The following is a 19,647-nucleotide window of genomic DNA, read 5'->3' on the forward strand; positions in this document are numbered from 1 at the left end:
TTTTGCGTTTCTTGCCATGAAATCATTTCTTATTATTCGTTTGATACACTCTACATTCAAAAGGTTTATAGTAGCTATTACTGAGAGTCTAGTCTTTGTTTTTCATTATCGTCACTAGATCGATTAAATTATAATACAGGAAGTGTATTACACATATTCAAAATTCTGCCAATGCTATACTATGATCTCTATCATACTATACTATGATCTATACTATGATATCTGTCAAGATAGAGGAATAGGTCAAACAAGAAGAATTCCACAAAATAAATTTCGTAAGTCTGAAATCAGAGTAGAAATTCTACGGATATCCTTTTTTTACCTGAAGTTTATATGAAAATTTTTTATGTAGTAAGAGAAAATCTAAGTTAAATATGTTGCGTAAACGAGAGATATTCACATCTTTGCCTGTGTCTAAGAAATTAGTTATTATTGCGATAATAAGTAAATTATCTATTAACCTCGTACTCCATGGTCTCAGTAACATTAATAATTATAACAATAATAGCTGAAATGTTAATGCTAACACTAACAATAGTAAGAGAAACAGTAATAGTAATAGTATTAATGGAAATAGCTGTAGCAAAGTATTGACAATACAAAATATTTCAGAAATGTTATAATATATACAGATGGTGGGATCTGTATTGATTACCTTTTGATGTGTACAACGGAATGCAACAAACGTAACTTGATCTTTGTTGGTTGCACAACGAGAAAATAATAAAATATATGAAAGATACAATGGACATTGTTATGACGTCAGGTTGTTCGACGGAAATTGCCAAACATTCTCCATCAAACGGCTGTAAAGCTGCACAGTCTCAGAAAATATATACTGACTGTACCACAGGTTCAGTCCTCAAAACACACGAGGATATACATGCTTGTGAATTACTCACGCCACGCCCTGGAGGAATGAAACAAGCCTGACGGGAGAATTCCATCACATTTACTCGAAATATTTTGACTAAGTGTTCTCTTTTCTGTTTTTTTTTTCTTCTTTTCTTCATTGTTTTCCTTGTTATCAGTTACGGAAAAGTCATTGGTTTAAATAGAAATGCAAGATATTCCCGTTCATATTTTGACGTTATGTTTCTATGCATTTAAAAAAAATTTTCATTTGAAACCGAGGAAGATAAACTTATTGTCAAAATATTATTCAACTCAATGAACACAGTCAGTCACTATATATATTACAAATAATATCGTGCTCATCTTATCTCTTAATAATAACAACAACAACAACAATAATAATAATAATAATAATAATAATAATAATAATAATAATAATAATAATCCTTTCCCTGAAATTTAGTATGTGTGGACTAGTCGATTACGTCAACCCCAGAAATACCTATTTCTTTACTACCCACAAGGGGCTAAACACAGAAAGGACAAACAAGCTGATTAAGTCGATTATATCGACCCCAGTGCGTAACTGGTACTTATTTAATCGAATCCGAAAGGATGAAAGGCAAAGTCGACCTCGGCGGAATTTGAACTTAGAACGTAGCGGCAGATGATATACCACTAAGCATTTCGCCTGGCGTGCTAACGATTCTGTCGTCTCTCCGCTGTAATACTACTACTATTACTCTTAATAATAATAGTAACCCATTCTACAATAGATACAAGGCCAGAAATTTTGGGGGAGAGGTTAAGTCGATTACATTCACCCCGGTACTCCATTGGTACTCAATTTATCGACCCCGAAAAATGAAATGAAAGCAAAGTCGACTACGGCGGAATTTGAACTCAGAACCGAATCACGGAGGAAATGTCAAGAAGCATTATTGCCCGGTGTACGAACGATTTTGCCAGTTCACCGATTAAATGCAGCTTCTGCAACAATAACCAATAACATTATTATTATAACTACCATCAATACTACCAGTGCTACGACCATACTATGAATTCTGCAACCACTACCTTTACGATCACTGCCACTACTCCTTTTTTTCACCACCATTGCTACTTCTCTTCTTCAATCGCACCAAGTATTATCTTCACCTACTAGTACAACTACTAGTACAACCAGCTCAGCTACACTTGACACTAACTCTGTCACTATCACTACTGTGAGAGCCAGCACCACCGTCGTCAGAATGGTATTCGAAACGTCATTATGTAATAGTTATACCTGATTTATTTCTTTTAGTTTATTTTATAAAGATATCAATGATAAATCATAATAACAGAATTGTTTGATAAGTTGTCTTTTTCCCCGAAATGTTGCATAGAAGGGAATAAACAACATATGCTTATTACACAGTGAAATAAATGTCGTATTCTTTGGCAAAAGGAAATATTTGAATTTATATAGTAAAATATAAAATAGCTCCATATCTTTGTAGGCGTCTGGCAATTTTAGAATAATTTATGCTTGCATTGTTGTGTGTTTTTCATTCATTTTTTCTTATATATAATTTCATATAGAAAAAAGGATTTTAGTCATGCCTGCAATTTCAAGTGGTCTATAGAGCAATAAAATATTTTACCCATACACATATATAGGCACACACTCACACAAGTATATAAACACACGCCTACCCAAATGTATGTGTGTGGTGTGTGAGTTTGCATGTATCGATATATCTATATGTACACACACCCTAGATACAATATGTGTGTGTACCTATCTATCTATCTATATCTCTCTTTCTACACACACACACACACACATACATATATATATATATATATATATATATAATATATATATATATATATATATATATATATATATATATATATATGTATGTATGTATGTATGTATGTGTGTGTGTATGTGTGTGTCTCTGTGTGTGTATGTTTGTGTGTATGTAGATGTCTGAAGTACTAAGATACATTTTACTTAATTAAGAGCTGTTGAAACATGTTAAACGTACCTGAATTTGTAAATTATTTTAATACCAGATTGCCGAGGAACAGAACACACAGTTTAGACTAAAGAAGTTGTTAAATTACAATAGATAGCTCTCATAGCATGCCCGTTTGGACTGATGGATGTATTTCTGACTCGTTTCGTTTCTTCAGCACCAGACACCAAAAGAAAGCAACTCTGAGTTGACAAGCAAGGTAAGCAAACCTACCTTTATTGTAAAACACTAAATATTAATCACGGTTATATATTAAGCTTCCGAACTGAAACATGTGTGAGTACATGCACGAGACAAGACGGAAAATATACAAACTGATGACCAGTTCAGATATGTCTGAGGGTAGTTGAAGCCCTAAAATATTTGCACTGCAGTTTATTGTGTTGAAAACTATTCTCAATTAGCACAAATAGGTGTTAAAACATTATAGTCAGCACTGTTTTCTATTGGAACTCGTTCTCTTCTCAGTACCAGATAGCAAGCGAGACAACTCTGAACTGATTACAAATCAAAGTTTCCGTTATCGTAAATCAACGAATATTTTTTGACTGCGCATGTAAATAACCAGGGCGGAAGTAATGCAAGAAAAGATGTATGAAACAAGTGCTAAATTCATCCATTAGTCCAATAGGGTGAGCTCTAAGCTGAATATGGTGTTAAAGCGATTCTTTCTCTTAAGCGAAAAACCGCAGTGAATAGCATTTATAGGTTCAAATATCTCTGAAACATTTGAACTCTTGTTAACATTCTATACACAAATGCACAGAGACATGTAAATATACATACATATCGTATAAGAAATTACAGGGTAAATGTTTTTTTAATTTTCTCCTGGTTTGCGGAATTGATGTTATTTTGCGGTTGAAGCTTTGGCTGTTATTCTAGTGGGTGAATGGCCTATTATGGCCATTCCTTGATTGTGATGTTGAACTTATAAATGGTCTATGACTATTTAATTTTTTCCCACTAGGCCGCTGGTGGCAAATAAATTCTACGAAATTTTTTGCCACCCTATATTGATTAATTATGAATTTTCTGGTTAATTCCGTAATGGAATCGGCGGCTTATATTTGCTGCCGATAAATTTGGCGCGAGTGCAATGATTTGAAAATTTTAGGTCAGATATTGCCGAGGCAGGGATAGAGATGCCTCGTGATAATATCTGCTCGGATCTTGGCTGTTTCTTACTGACGAATCTATCGGCCTATGGAAGATTGGCTTGATTTAATTTAATCAGGTTAGTTTACCATTAAACAATAGATGAAACGGTGCATCGTATAAGAAATTACAGGGTAAATGTTTTTTTAATTTTCTCCTGGTTTGCGGAATTGATGTTATTTTGCGGTTGAAGCTTTGGCTGTTATTTCTAGTGGGTGAATGGCCTATTATGGCCATTCCTTGATTGTGATATATATATATATATATATATATTATATATATATATATATACATACAACGACCTCGAACCCGAAAGAGTAAACAAGAGAGACAGAGACAGGCAGAAACAAGGAACATTCCACTTGTATTTGAACACTCTACAAATATTCTTTTAAAAAAACTTTTCTTTTAATTTTTCTAAATTTAATTATTTAATATTTAATTGTTACAGTTGAAAAAGTCTCAATGACTGAAACCGGTACCGAAACTGTTTTTTATAAAATTATTTTAGCATTTTCTATCTTGACTGTTTCCATACACACATATACACACACACACATACACACACACACACACACACACTCACACACACACACCGCGCACACTCACACACATACATATATATATATATTAATACAGTCAGCTAGGTGCAATATAATGCCATACAGGAATATTTTTAACGTCCCTAATTGGGACTGAAGGTGCCGAAGAACATATATTGCAAGAAATAAGTGTTAAAAGATCTTAACGCTGTAAGAAGGGCGCAATATATATACACTAACAGAGGAGGTGACAGCCCCATGAAAGACTCTAGGATGACTAGAATAGACTAGTTTTGCCTCTCAGCAGGGACTATACAAACGCTCGATTGATTGGCTGAATCCGGCTGTCAGTGTATATATTTTACATTAAATATTTATGGCTGATTTAGCGAAATATTAATGCGTATCTCGGCGCAATATAATACCATAAAGTAAAAATTTTATCGTCACTCTTATTTTTTGCAATATAGGTATTTCGGCACCTTCAGTCACAATAAGGGATGATAAAATTTTTCGTTTGAGGTGTTATATTGCGCCGAGCTGTTTATATTAATATTCAATATACGCATAAGCATTTAGCTAAATCAGTCATAACTTATCATGGTAAAAATATATACACTGACAGCCGGATGTGCCCATACCATCGAAACTATGGTTGATTGGCGAAACTAGTCTAGTCTAAGGATCCTAGAGATGCTTATGCATGGTTATCTCCCCTGTCAGTATATACACAGACATGCAGGAAATGAATAGACACCTTTAATTTTCAAAGTCTTTTATTTGATATTAATTGGTTGAAGGAGAGGTTTTCTTGTAGCTGCTCGTCCATAATATCCAGCCTCATGCAGATATGTAACACACGTTCTTGGACTAACTTCTAGCTGTTTTGCAATGTCAGAAGCATTCGAACGGGGTTCGTTTTCCACAATTCTCTTCAAACAGCGAAGCTTTCTTTCTGTGGGCCCAGGTCGGCTGGGACGAGAATCTGTTGATTCTTTTCTTTGGCTTTTGAATTGCACTATAATTATATTAACACTAGCAAGAGGAATTTGAAGATCTTCGGCAGTTTTTCACTGGCTAACACCAGCCTCAGTTTGCCCAACAGTACAACCTCTTTATAAAATTTGACAGTTCTGCTGAAATTTTTGTGCATGGCAGGGTTACTCTTCGCAAATATTTAACATAATGGCATCTGGAATGAAAATGCGTAATTACATTGTAAATTCTACACGACTGAAAACATATTAAGACGCTTAGATCAGAAATGTTGAAAATTAAAGGTGTCTATTTACTCCCTGCTTGTCTGTAGATATATATATTGTGTGTGTGTGTGGTGTGTGTGTGTGTGTGTGTGTGTGCGTGTGTGCGTGCGTGTGTGCGTGCATGTGTGTGTTGCACACTTCTTACCACATTAAGAGTTTTTATGTGTGTGTGTGCGAGCATGAAATGATGTAAATCTGTGGAATTGTATTATTTGTTTGAAATTTTGGCACAGCTTAGCAAGATATTTTGTTGGGTGGAGAGTAAGTCGATTACATGAACCCCAGTGCCCAAGTGATACTTATTTTATCGACAACTAAAGGAAGAAAGGAGAAGTCGACCTCAAGGAAATTTGAACTCAGAATCTAAAAACAGACAGAACGCCGCTAAACTTTTGTCCGGCGTGGTTAACGATTCTGCCAACTCACTGCCCTACGTGTGGAAATGTAATATTAAGCAGACGTAAGGTGGCTAACTGGCAGAATCGCTAAGCACACCAGTGTTAAAATGCTTAGCGGTATTTCGTCCGTTTATAGTTTCTGAGTTCAAATTCCGCTGATATCCACTTGGCCTTTTATACTTTCGGGATCGATAAATCAACTACCATTTCAACACTGTTTTCAATGTAATCGATCTGCCCACGCCTTCGAAGTTTCTGACTTTGTGCCAAAATTTCAAATCAATTTTAAGCAGATGTGGGTATCGGCTTCAGATATGATTATGCCCATAGCCTATAGGATGTGAAGTATCATGATAAGGCAGGTTGAAGTCAAATTGATAACTCACTCCTGAAATTGGAAATTGACCCATATTTCACCTCTGTTTATATTTACTATTCTTGTTTACACTTAAGAGTTTATCTGTTTCAGTCGCTCCTTATTATTGTGTAGCACTGCTTGCAATAATTCTTATAATTATATTTGTATTATTTCTACATATTCCTTAGCACATTGTAAGCGTGACAACTTACAATTGTTTCCAAATTAAATATATAACATGAAAACATATAAAATACATAAATTACGGAAGTATACCTTCTTCCAAAATGGTTATGGAATTATTTTATATCGTGCATCAACTTATAAAGGTGTAATTTTTGATTTCCCAATAAATGGTGCTATTTCCTTTATCACACTTCTGTTGGAATACTATTTGCCATTTGTTTCATCATATAGCATGTATATGTTGTTTTTCCATTTCTGTATATCATTTCCGGGAAGAAGAATATTCAAAAAAAGCTTCCATTGAAATATTTATAACACAATATGTGTATTAAATAAATAAAGTCCCTTTAATAAATCATTGTCTGACAATACAGTGAACAGTTAAAATCATTTACAGTTAACACTGATTGTAAGTCGATAGATATGGAAATTGCTAGTTAAATACAAATGCATTGTCGGAGGAATAGCAAGAACAATACAAAAAGTCACTTTTACATAATAAAATTTCAAAGTCATTGTAAGGGCCTGTAGCACTTACATGAAAATCGTGTTCACGATCTTAAGGTTCGATTCCTGCACCAGGTGGTATGTTCTGTCTTGAAGAAAGTCTTGTCATTTTAAGTGGCTTTAGTTTAGCAGCTAAACTGTAGCTGAACATTTCTGTCTGCAATCTCTATCTCTTTCTGCAGCTGTCACATCCTTTGGAAAGAGTACGGGCCTGCAAAGCCGAAAACGGCTGCACTTTAAACCATGTCGTTTTTCATATGTGATATAGTGGTGTTGCAAAATTTGACTTGTGCATATCAATTTCCATTATGCAATTTATGTTGTATTAAAATTTCATGCATTTATTTGTAGATTTAAGGAAGTTATTGAAGGCTGAAACCTATCAGTCACTTTTCGGACACCCTGTATATACCTGCTAATGTGTATCGATATAAATATGTACATACATGACCACAGTTGATGCTGTCAAAGCTCCAACATTCTACTGCGTTGAAATACTAACTTTTTCATTAAGGAAAAAAATTTTAGAAATAATTCTGTTGTGTCTGGGGAGAGTCATTTTCTTTTTGTGCCTTATAATGTGACACACTCACCGGTAAAATTAGAAATAAAATCAGACGAATATACATGCATATATGCAGCACTTGCACTATTCTTCCTGTAACCATTGAATTTGCTATCTAAGCACACTTTTTTACAAGTACACAGAATTCTAAATCTGTTTCAAATTAGCATCATCCCCATCAATTTCCATAGATATGGAGAAACTGCTCACTTTCTTGATATCCTCACGTTGCCTTACAAACAGCACAAACACTAATGAAGCAATTACGAAACCTCAACGTGACTATTCGAACGGATGAAATTATTTAAATTCCACGGTATTTTCTTAGAGACAGAACAACTAGGTGAGTTTTCCTCAACAGACACCATCTAAAAACAAACAAATGATCAGTTAAGGAACGGCTCTGATCAAACGTCAGCTGGATCAAGATAGTTTTGGGGAAAGAGGGTAACAACAGACCAAGAACAACGCAAGGAAGAAGCACCAACCTAATAACTCGATTTGCTAGAAATAGCAGCAAAAATTACTTACATAGCACACTGACACCTTATAAAAGTAAGATAATTCAGATTACGTAGATATAAATACACTATCCCCGAAAATGTGTTTGGGGAGATGGTCATGGCTAGGAAGCATTTAAATATAAGTCTCCTGGATCAGTTAACGTAAATATGTAGATTTAGACTCTACTAAATAACAATATATTTATATAAAGATTCTTCAATTGAATAAAGTGAGATATTTCATAGGAAAATACTTCAAATCACATTGTATAGTTTTCCTCCATCTATTTATAATGTATTTTATATACCTTTTTAAACTTTAATTACAAAATATTTCCAACAACCCCACCTTATTTCTCATTCCATCGTCTGTGTAATTACATGTTCCTATATGACGGTGTAAACGCTTTGTGAAGCATACATGCTACGGATTCAAACTACGGTATGAGTGTGAGAGCGGTCGTCCATCTGTGTGTTTTAGTAATTTGGTGTGTGTATTTGCGTGTAGAGAGATATGTGACTGTAAAACTTCATAAATTTGGTTTCTCTTTTACTAATGCACTTGATAAACCGAGACACAATTTTAACTGTTAATAAACAATGATTATAGATGCATGCACGCTCACACACATACACACGCAGACACACATATGATATATATATATATAGATATATATATATATATATATACATATACATATAGGAATGTATATGTAATATATTGTATATATATATATATTGATATACGTGTGCATACATGCATATATATATATACACATACAAATATATATATATAATATACATATATATACAAATATTTATGTATATGTGTATATACGTATATACATATATATATATATATATATATATATATATACATATATATGTATGTATATATATATACATATACATATACATATACATATATATATATATAGATATATAGATATATATATATATATATATAGATAGATAGATAGATATATATATATAATATATATATATATATATATATATATGCACATATATACACACATATACACACACGTACTTACCTGTATTATATATAACGGATTCTATAATGGTGTGTGTTTCGATCACATTGTTCTCGAATATTTTAGCAGACCACTTCAGAATCTCCAGCGTCCAAGCCAATTAATCAACTCTTGTCACAGAAACAAGAAAATACAAGTGGGAGAGAGATAGCAAGAGAGAAAAAATGGGAGAGAGAGAGAGAGAGAGAGAGAGAGAAGGAGAGCTACAGAGTAGTTGGCAGAAGAATTAAGACGTAATGATAACGATAAAGGAGGGAGCTCTGATGGAGACGGAGAGACAGATGAAGACTAGAGAGAGGGGGGAAGGAGAAAGGGTGGAGTGAGAGTGGGGAATAAACAGACAGGCAGAAAAACAGACAGGCAGACAGACAGACAGACTGAAGTGCAGACTAATGATACGTTAGCTTTGCCTGTAATTATATCGTCAACTATCAATGAAAACAACTTGCAAGCGTTTATATAAATATACGCCATCATACATACTTTCGTACGCGTATATATGTGACTATACAGACACATGTACACCAACACACACACACACGCCAATACACACAAACATATGTATGTAAATGTATGGGTTTGTATATAAGTGTATGTATGTACGTACATAAGCTCTGATACAGAAACAAAAACGGTGTGTGTGTCTGTGCATGTGTGTGTGTATATGTGTGAGTGTGTGTGTGTGTTTGTGTGTGTGTATATGTGCGTGCGCGTGTATATGTGTGTGTGTGTGTGTGAGTGAGTGTGTATACTTAAGTGCAAGCATGTGTACATGACAATATTGATTATAAATTTTAACACATGACAAGCAATTTTCGGTGAGGCGAGTGAGTCGATTACATCAATCCCAGTGTTCAACTGGTATTTATTTTATCGACCCCGAAAAGATAAAAAGCAAAGTCGACCTCGGCGGAATTTGAACTCAGTGCCAGAAGAAATGACGGTATACAATTTTTGCAGCACGTAAACGATCAGACGGATCATTTCCTCAATAATAATGATAATACTAATGTTTTCTTTAGCCACGATTAAGGGTTTACAATAAAGAAACCTTTGAAATGGTAAAGGAGAAATCCATGTGAGGTTACTTATGTAGAAGGGTGTAAGCAGTAAAAAACGATTGTAATATACATTTCAACAACCAAAAATTCCTCAAAAGCGAGAGACTTGCTAAAAATTCTAATGGAAGCCACATAAAACATCGGTGGCTCTGACTACTAGAGCGAGTGCCCTCTCCATATGGGTCTCCTTCAATCTACAGGCGAATGCTTAGAGTAGGCCCGTTCAATCGAACCATTCTTGCCACATCCATCCAGCTTCCAATAAAATTTCTGAGAGCAGTTCTTCCCTCTGTGACCCTCATATACTTTTTCAAATGTAACTTGAAAGCTTTGATGTGGGCTTGGCTGCGAGGATTTAGGAAAAACCTCGCAGCCAAGCCCACATCAAAGCACCTCTTCTGAATTTCTAAATTTCCCTCTATTCTATTTCTTTGTATTGCTATTGCCTTACTAAACCTAATCTATTCTACTCTAATTTCCCTTTCAGATCAAACCATCATTTGCTGTTGAGGACTGACCCCGTTAAGACCCGCTTAACTGATCCTATGTTCTGGTGTCTATAAGTTTGGCATGCAGGGAGTGACGCGTTTAGATCCTTCTGGCCGGATCCCTGCATACGATGCCTATCTAGGTCGACCGTGCAGATCACAAATTTGTGATCTGTGCAGCCGACCATTTTGAAAGCGGAAAATTTATGCTTTCCTTATCTACTGGTCTACAGACTATTCTATCTGGATACGACCTAGGTGACCCGATGCGGTTCCTCCATGTCCACACTAGCACATTCAGGATATTCAGTCGTTACCTGCCAGACTCTTGAAGACGTCTGAGCAGATTTGTGAGGCATTTGCACACCCTCTTCTAACAGTTAGCTCTACATAATCTAGATGTCCTTTCAATATGGCGTTCTAGTCACCGGTTAACATTTAAGGTCGAGATGTTCCCCGGAAATCCTGCAGACGTCTGAATAAGTCTGGTTGTCCAGTCGCAGTCAAGGCTGGGAGGACCAGTCTAAAAGCATCCACGTTACAATTGTTCACGTCCAGGATCCCCAATTTACCTTCTGAGCTCAGGAAGATGGCTCTCATCTCCAGATTCAGTCCTCCCTGGAACAACACCGAAGTTTCAACCCCCTGTTCTCGGTTGGTATGGAGGTAAGTAAATCTTGTATCCACCAAAAATGACGTGAAAGCCTCATTTTCTACCATTCATAGGGCACCAATGACAGCAAGTATTCTTTCAATCTTCAGGTTCCACATTTTGCCAATTCTATTTCAAGATCTTTACACTTGCTCAGTTTTTAGTCGGTCTTGACAGACACATTTACGTCGATTGGAACAGACATGTCAATGAGGAGGCATGATTTTTGTCTGATGTCTTTCAATATAATGTCTGGCCTATTCACCTCTATCTTTCTGCCAGTTTCAGCAGTCACGTTCCAGAGGAGTGAGATGTGGTCATTTTCAAGCACTGGAGGTGGCTTTGTTCCCACCAGTTTTTATCATGGGGCAAGTCCAGGCTTCTGCAAATTACCCAGTGAATATTCTGTGCTGCCCTATCATGCCTGTTGAGATATTCCGTAGGCACATGGAGACAACATAATCAATAGTTCCATTTTGTTGTTCGCATACACGACATTTGGGCTCCTGCCGTTCTTTAATATGATGGTCTGGTAGCTCCTTGTAGGTGGGCATTGATCTTGGCCTGCTACGATAAACCCTTCTCTTTCTGATTTTAAGCCAGAAGACAGTAACGATTGAAGGATAAGGGCTTTGTCAATATTGGCATTATTAGCTCACTTTGGGTATTTGCTATTGAGAGGTTTTTTGGCATTTATCAGTAAGAATATCTAAGGCAGCAGTTTTAGCACCGGTTTTCGTACGCTTAGCTTTTTCTGTGCTAGTTTCCAGTATGTCTAATTCTGGGATTTGTTGCATTTGACATTCACTTAGATCTTCCTTTGCCTGTTTTGTTACTGAGAATGGTGCTTTCTTGTCTTCATGCATTAACACAAGCTTTAACATCCAGTCAACAGCGATTTTCAGACAGGTATTTAAGCCAATTGTGGCAATCTTTATTGTTAATTTCAGTTGATGTTGCATGCTCCTTTGACCCATGAATAGTCAAGAAGAAAGTGGAAAGGATAGATAAATACAACCCTTTTAAGTGCGAAATAGTCTGGCTATAGAAAATGAAGATAAAGATAGTGCTAATTATTATTATTATTATCATTATTACTATCATTATTATTATTATTATCATTATTATTATTATTATATTATTATTATTATCATTATTATTATCATCATCAACCTCATCATCATCATTATTATTATTATTATTATTATTATTATTATTATTATTATTATTATTATTATTATTATTATTATTATTATTATTATTATTATTATTATTATTATTATTAATTTCGCACAGTATACGATATCGTAAGGTTGTTGATTGAAGGCATATTGTCTCTACTGGGGTTTGCACTATCTCTCAAATCACAACAAGGACCTCAGACAGACACTATATACGCAATATGCATGCAGTTCCAAGTAATGCCGACTTTTACAATACACCTAGATTGTAGGGCATCTCTAAGGTTTTCAGATGTTTTTCTCAGATTGGGTGGTATTGAACCCAATGCTCCGATGACAATAGAGATAACTTTTACATTCGACTCCGGTAGCTACCACATCTTAGCGGTCTCAATTCTCAGGTCTCTTTCTTTCATGATGATATATTGATCTCGTGGCACTGCTACGTCGATTATTAAGCACTCTTGTTTGTCCGTCCTAAAGTTTACTATATCCGGCATTCGGTGTTCTAACACTCTGTCTGGAAATCAAAGTACCATATTTCTGTGGAGGGACATATTTTCTATCCTTTTGTCTATTTGTAGATGTCTTTTGTCTATTTGTAGACGATTTGTAGTCTTTTGTTTGTGGTCCCACGGAAATCTGCCATTCCTTTGGAATTTTTTGCTTTCAATTTGTTTCCCATAATTTTTATGAGAATAGCGCTGTTATGTCGATGCATTAATTTTTGGTAATGTGAGTGTTTTTTTTTAATATACCTTATTCAGTTCTTTTTGTCTGTGGGCGCGAAATCGATGATGCCTTGGGAGTACTGATCCCGTTGTTGATCTGGATTGTAACGTTTTTATTTAATGAGATGTTTGTAACATTGGTAGTATTTGTAATGTTGAAAATGTTAGTAATTGTGCTGGTGTAATGTGCGTGGGTTTGTGATGGTTTCTTGGCTTTTGTGTCTCCTCTAATTTCTTGTTTTTAGTCTTGTATTGTGCTTTTCATTTTGCAATTATTTCTTTTTCCATTCATCACGACACATTCTGATTGTTTTCCCAAAGCGTTTTCTTCGACAGACGAATTGTCGCAAGACATAAAGTGCCTTGCTTAATAAATACAACCTGCTAATAATAATCATATTGTAGAATTATAATAAGTTAATCATTCCACTAATATGCTGTAATTATATGTAATTATCAGTTTACGCTTGCAATTCTAATATGTCGGTAATATTACAGAAAATAAAAGTTAATAAATATGTTCATTCTACATTAAGTTTTAGGCTTATATAATCCATAATTCACACAAACAATTTTAATAAATTGGCAATAAAAAGAGAAATTATAGTTCGCAAGAAAATTAGATACATAGATACATACACACATTGTTAAATTAAAGGCGGAAGAAAGGAGGGACATAGAGGAAGTGAAAGAGAAAGAGAGAAAGTAAGAGACAATGGATACATAGATCCAAAGAAATGTCGATGCATAGAAACGGCAAATTTTGGATGTCACTTTCACCTTTCATTTCCACACGAAAACAAAATTTAACTCGCAAGTGACTGAGTACTCCACAGATATGCATACCATTAAGATAGTTCTCGGGGAAATTCACCCTCACACAAAATATGAGAAGGCTGGTCCCTTTCAATTACAGCCACAACTAAAATTGGGCAGTGCAGTGGACTGGAGCAAGATAAACCTTCAACTGGTTCGAAGTAAACGAAAAAAGATCCTATATAGGGACAGAAAAAAATCCTTTTTAGTCGTTAGGGTTACTTTGGATGCTAACTCGGTCCTAACAGCAGCATTTGTGGGTCTCACGGATCTGGAGGCCAATCTCCTTGATAAACACCGATGCGCATGCTGTTATCAAACTGAGCGTGAGTCGAGGGCGAATACACGACGGAATAGCAATTACTGCCTCTTAGCTTTCACTAAACACATGACATTTTTGCTTTATGATATGGAACATTTCTTCTCCGTTCACTCATTTAAAAAAATGGCGCTCTGTCGGTTACGTCGACGACGTTCATGTTTATCTGATCAACGAAAAATCTGCTCGTAAAATTGATTCGCAAGTGGCTGAGTACTCCACAGACATACATACCATAAGGTAGTTCTCAGCGAGATTCAGCGTCACACAGAATGTGACAAGGCTGGCCCCTTTGAATTACCGCTACAGCTTCTTTTTTCCCAGCTGAGTGGACTGCAGCAAGGTGAAGTAGAGTACCTCGCTCAAAAACACAGCGCGCCACAGAGAATCGTACTCATGATTTTACGATCGTGGGCCAAATATCCCTAACCACTGAACCACGCATTATTATTATTATTATTATTATTATTATTATTATTATTATTATTATTATTATTATTATTATTATTATTATTATTATTATTATTATTATTATTATTATTATCATTATCATTATCATTATCATTGTTATTATTATTAGTGAGTGAGAGAGCAGTGCATGCCATCAAAGTGACACTGTGGTAGAAGTATACGAAGGCCAATACACCCATCAAAACTACCCGTCTGCTAAGGATATACCAAGCATATGAGTCACAACCCTGTGTGCGCGACATGGTGATCTCATATCAAGATAAACAGCGCATGACATTGCAGATGAGGCCCAATTAGAATTTTCTTCACATCGAGTAGCCCATCCCGCTCAAAAGGTCCCTGAATAAAGGTTGTTTAAGGATGTTGAACGAAACACCCGTGTTTCCAAAGGTGCATTATCAAAACCCCAAAGAATTCCTCTCAATACATGGCTATGAGGATCCCCCATTATTATTATTATTATTATTATTATTATTATTATTATTATTATCATCATTTTTGTTATTACAATTAAAGGCGGCGAGCTGGCAGAAACGTTAGCACGCCGGGCGAAATGCGTAGCCGTATTTCGTCTGCCGTTACGTTCTGAGTTCAAATTCCGCCGAGGTCGACTTTGCCTTTCATCCTTTCGGGGTCGATAAGTTTAGTACCAGTTACGCACTGGAGTTGATGTAATCGACTTAATCCGTTTGTATGTCCTTGTTTGTCTCCTCTATATTTATTAAGCAAGGCACTTTATCTATTGCGACAACTCGTCTGTCGAAGAAAACGCTTTGGGAAAACAATCAGAATGTGTCGTGATGAATGGAAAAAGAAATAATTGCAAAATTAAAAGCACAATACAAGACTAAAAACAAGAAATCCCTTTGTCTGTCCTTGTTTGTCCCCTCTATGTTTAGCTCCTTGTGGGTAGTAAAGAAATAGGTATTTTGTCTGTCTTTAAGCTCTGAGTTCAAATTCCACCGAGGTCGACTTTGCCTTTCATCCTTCCGGGGTCGATAAATTTAGTACCAGTTACGCACTGGGGTTGATGTAATCGACCTAATCCGTTTGTCTGTCCTTGTTTGTCCCCTCTGTGTTTAGCCCCTGGTGGGCAATAAAGAAATAAGAAACGTTAGCACTCTGGACGAAATGCTTAGCGGTATTTCGCCCGTTACTACGTTTTGAGTCCAAATTTCACCGAGGTTGACTTCGCTTTTCATCCTTTCGGGGTCGATAAATGAAGTACCAGTGAAGTACTGAGGTTGGTGTAATCGACTATCCCCCTCCCTCAAATTTTAGGTCTAGTACCTATTGTAGAAATGATTCTACTTATTATTATTTTTATTATTAGTAGTAGTAGCAGTGTTGCTTCTAAACCGTTGAACAGGCAGAATCGTTCGCATATCGAGCAAACTGCTTAGTGGCACATCATCTGCCTTCATGTTATGAGTCCAAATTCTGCAGAGGTCGACTTTGCTTTCCAGCCTTTCGGCGTTGGTAAAATAAATACCAGTTAAGTATTGGGGTCGATTTAAGCGACAGTCCCCCCTCCCTCCAAATTTCAGACCTTGTGCCTATAGTAGAAGCGATATATGTTTCGGCTCTACATTCTGAATTTAAATCAAACGGTAGTGATCTTTATTATTCATCCTTCCAGAATCGGTAAATAAAAGTACCATCCAAGCACTGAGATTGATGGTGATGACTATCTTATTCCCATCAAAGTTGCTAGCCTTGTGTCTAAAAATAGAAGACTTTATTACTCCTTGCTCTCAGAATTTTACAATCTGATTATAATTAAAACATGATAGGCTTAATTTATAAGGAATATTTCAAGCTCAGTAATACACATGAATCATACACAAACATTAATTTGTATTAACTGTTATATGCTATCCTGTTTATTTTTGAAATATAATTAAAGGAAATTTATTTATTGTGAAATTTATGAGATGGTTATTTTTATTTGTACAGATTTATATTTTCTGAACTATAATTTCTCTTTTTATTGCCAATTTATTAAAATTGTTTGTGTGAACTATGGATTATATAAACCAAAAACTTAATGTAGAATGAACATATTTATTAACTTTTATTTTCTGTAATATTACCGACATATTAGAATTGCAAGCGTAAACTGATAATTACATATAATTATAACATAATAGTGGATTGATTAACTTATTATAATTCTACAATATGATAATTACTAGCAGGTTGTATTTATTCAGCAAAGCACTTTATCTCTTAAATTAAATTAATCTACTATATTAATAATGCACATATTTGCCTCGGAATATTTTCTTACCAAAGATTTGATAATCTAAATGTTGTATCCACGAAATATACATTGACAAAGTGGTTGTAGAGAAAACGATCAAATTTTTAACGAATGAATTTTCAAATTAGTTAAAGATTCCTTCATGAAAATATAAATTGATGTTTAAAGGATATCAATTTGTTACATAATAATGTGGAAGCAAAATTCTATTTTAAAAGGATATCAGTAAATATTTGGGATGGGTACTTGTAATGCTAAGGTACAACTAATGTAATAATGATGCCTATTCTAGTCGGTAATGAACTGAAAGCTTTATTATCTGTTTATGAAATAACGAAATGTTTTTTTCGAAGGAATTATTCTTTCTTCAATGTTCTGTACTTGTCCTTGCGGCGAGTTATCGCCTGCTTTTCTTCTTAACTTGTTGACTGCTGAAGCCAGTGTCATACTTGTAAAACTTACATTTTACTGAATCCGCAATAAGATCCGCAGCTGCATGGCTGAAAGGAATAAGAAATAAAAGAACTTCAATTCCAAATGGGTGAGAAACATAAGAGCAAAGCAACCCTTTGCTGATTCATTTAAACAGATATTACATAACACAAACGTTTCAATATTTAATAAATTTTGAAAATATAACCATACAAATGCCTTCTTCTCAGAATGAAAGTGAGAAGGGATCATCTACTACTTTGATGACACCAAAACAGCTACAACACAGGCAGGTGATCACTATAGCTGCAAAAACAACAGTAACACTAGTAGCAATAACGGTCATAGCAGCACCAACAGTAGTAGCAACAACAGCAGGAGGCGCAATGGCCCAGTGGTTAGGGCAGCGGACTCGTGATCAGAGGATCGCGGTTTCGATTCCCAAACCGGGCGTTGTGTTTATTGAGCTAAAACACCTAAAACTCCATGAGGCTCCGGCAGGGGGTGGTGACGACCCCTGTTGTACTTTTTCGTCCCAATTTTCTCTCACTCTTTCTTCCTGTTTCTTGTCCCCGACTTCCTACGCAATCGCTGAGCCTAGATGCGCATTCATCCATCAGTCGATGCGCTCGGTGTAGGGGGTTGACCTGTTTTCTCTTCTGCGGGTCTTACGAATAGCAAAGGACCACGTTTCAACCTTCTCCCATCTTGCGAGCTCTGGGACGAAGACCGTTCGCTTAACAGCAACAACAGCAGTAACCCATAATAGGCCAGGTGGAAGTTGGTGCCATCTGGTAAATTTGTGATATTCAGAATTGCTTCAAAATATTTGTTATCCATTTCTACCCAAACTCTAAGGCTTGCCCAAAACAGTTTTGCTTGTGCAGTTTCTGCACCTGTAGGATGTTTGTTTTGTTCTCTGTGTTCAGGAAGGCAGCTGCCGCCAACCAGCAGATGTCTATTTCTGGTGGTATGTCACTTATTTTTATTTTTGCCAATGTACGACTCAGGTATTTGGTACAAGAAGGAGGTCCTCATTTTCTAAGGACAAAGTGGAATGCTTCCTTTTCTCCTCCTTTGTAAAAAAGCTCACCCCTACTGTGCCATATATTTCCCCCTTGCAACGTAGGCTTTAGTGTCCCACATTTGACTTAAACATTTTTAAAAAATTGTTGTGTTGTTAGTTCCAATCAACGACTTTGAACACCTATTGTTTTACAAGTCATAGTTTTTCTCAGTGTGTCCTGCACAATGTCATCAGGAGTCTTAAGGGTCACCCTTCTTCCATCTTATAATAATTCTGCTTTTTATTACGTTACTTAGCCCGTCAGTAACGCTTTCACGTGTTTAGAGAAAAAGAGGGAGAAAGAAAACAGGGAGTGGTGGTGATGGTGAGTGCACAGCGAAAAGTAATTTTCTTCTAATTCAACTATGCATTTTATATCACCAAATACTTAACACATTTGCATCCCAAACTTGCCATTCACTTTAGAACGAAACCAGTTTCCCGTTCGCCTGTCATATGCAATGACTATGAATAAAGCACAAGGGCAGGCATTTGATAAAGTGGGGCTGTTCTAGCCTCAACGTATATTCGGCCATGGTCAGCAATATGCTGCATTCTCAAAAGCTCGCTCATTATCTGACGTGAGAGTTAAAGTTATCAACACTGACAAACAAAGGAAACGAAGAGGGCGAACTTATTAAAAGACCATAGTCTGTAAAGAAGTATTGGATTGAAAGTTGTACACAAATTGAAGAGTGTATTGGATTTGACCCATCACCTTAGCTTATAACTTACCTACGCTGTGTTGTTC

The 19,647-nt window shown here is 35.8% G+C and overlaps 1 long non-coding RNA gene across 1 annotated transcript in view; it reads right to left on the minus strand.

The window, feature by feature from the left end:
• Positions 1–17,655: 17,655 nt before the first annotated feature.
• The window catches only part of LOC118764935, a 128,274-nt gene continuing 126,282 nt past the window's right edge, over positions 17,656–19,647 (minus strand). The window contains exon 3 of the long non-coding RNA XR_005000774.1: positions 17,656–17,898. This is a non-coding gene — a long non-coding RNA (uncharacterized LOC118764935). The remainder of the gene's footprint in view (positions 17,899–19,647) is intronic.

The sequence above is a fragment of the Octopus sinensis genome, linkage group LG9 (genome assembly GCF_006345805.1).
Source record: "Octopus sinensis linkage group LG9, ASM634580v1, whole genome shotgun sequence".
NCBI lineage: Eukaryota > Metazoa > Mollusca > Cephalopoda > Octopoda > Octopodidae > Octopus > Octopus sinensis.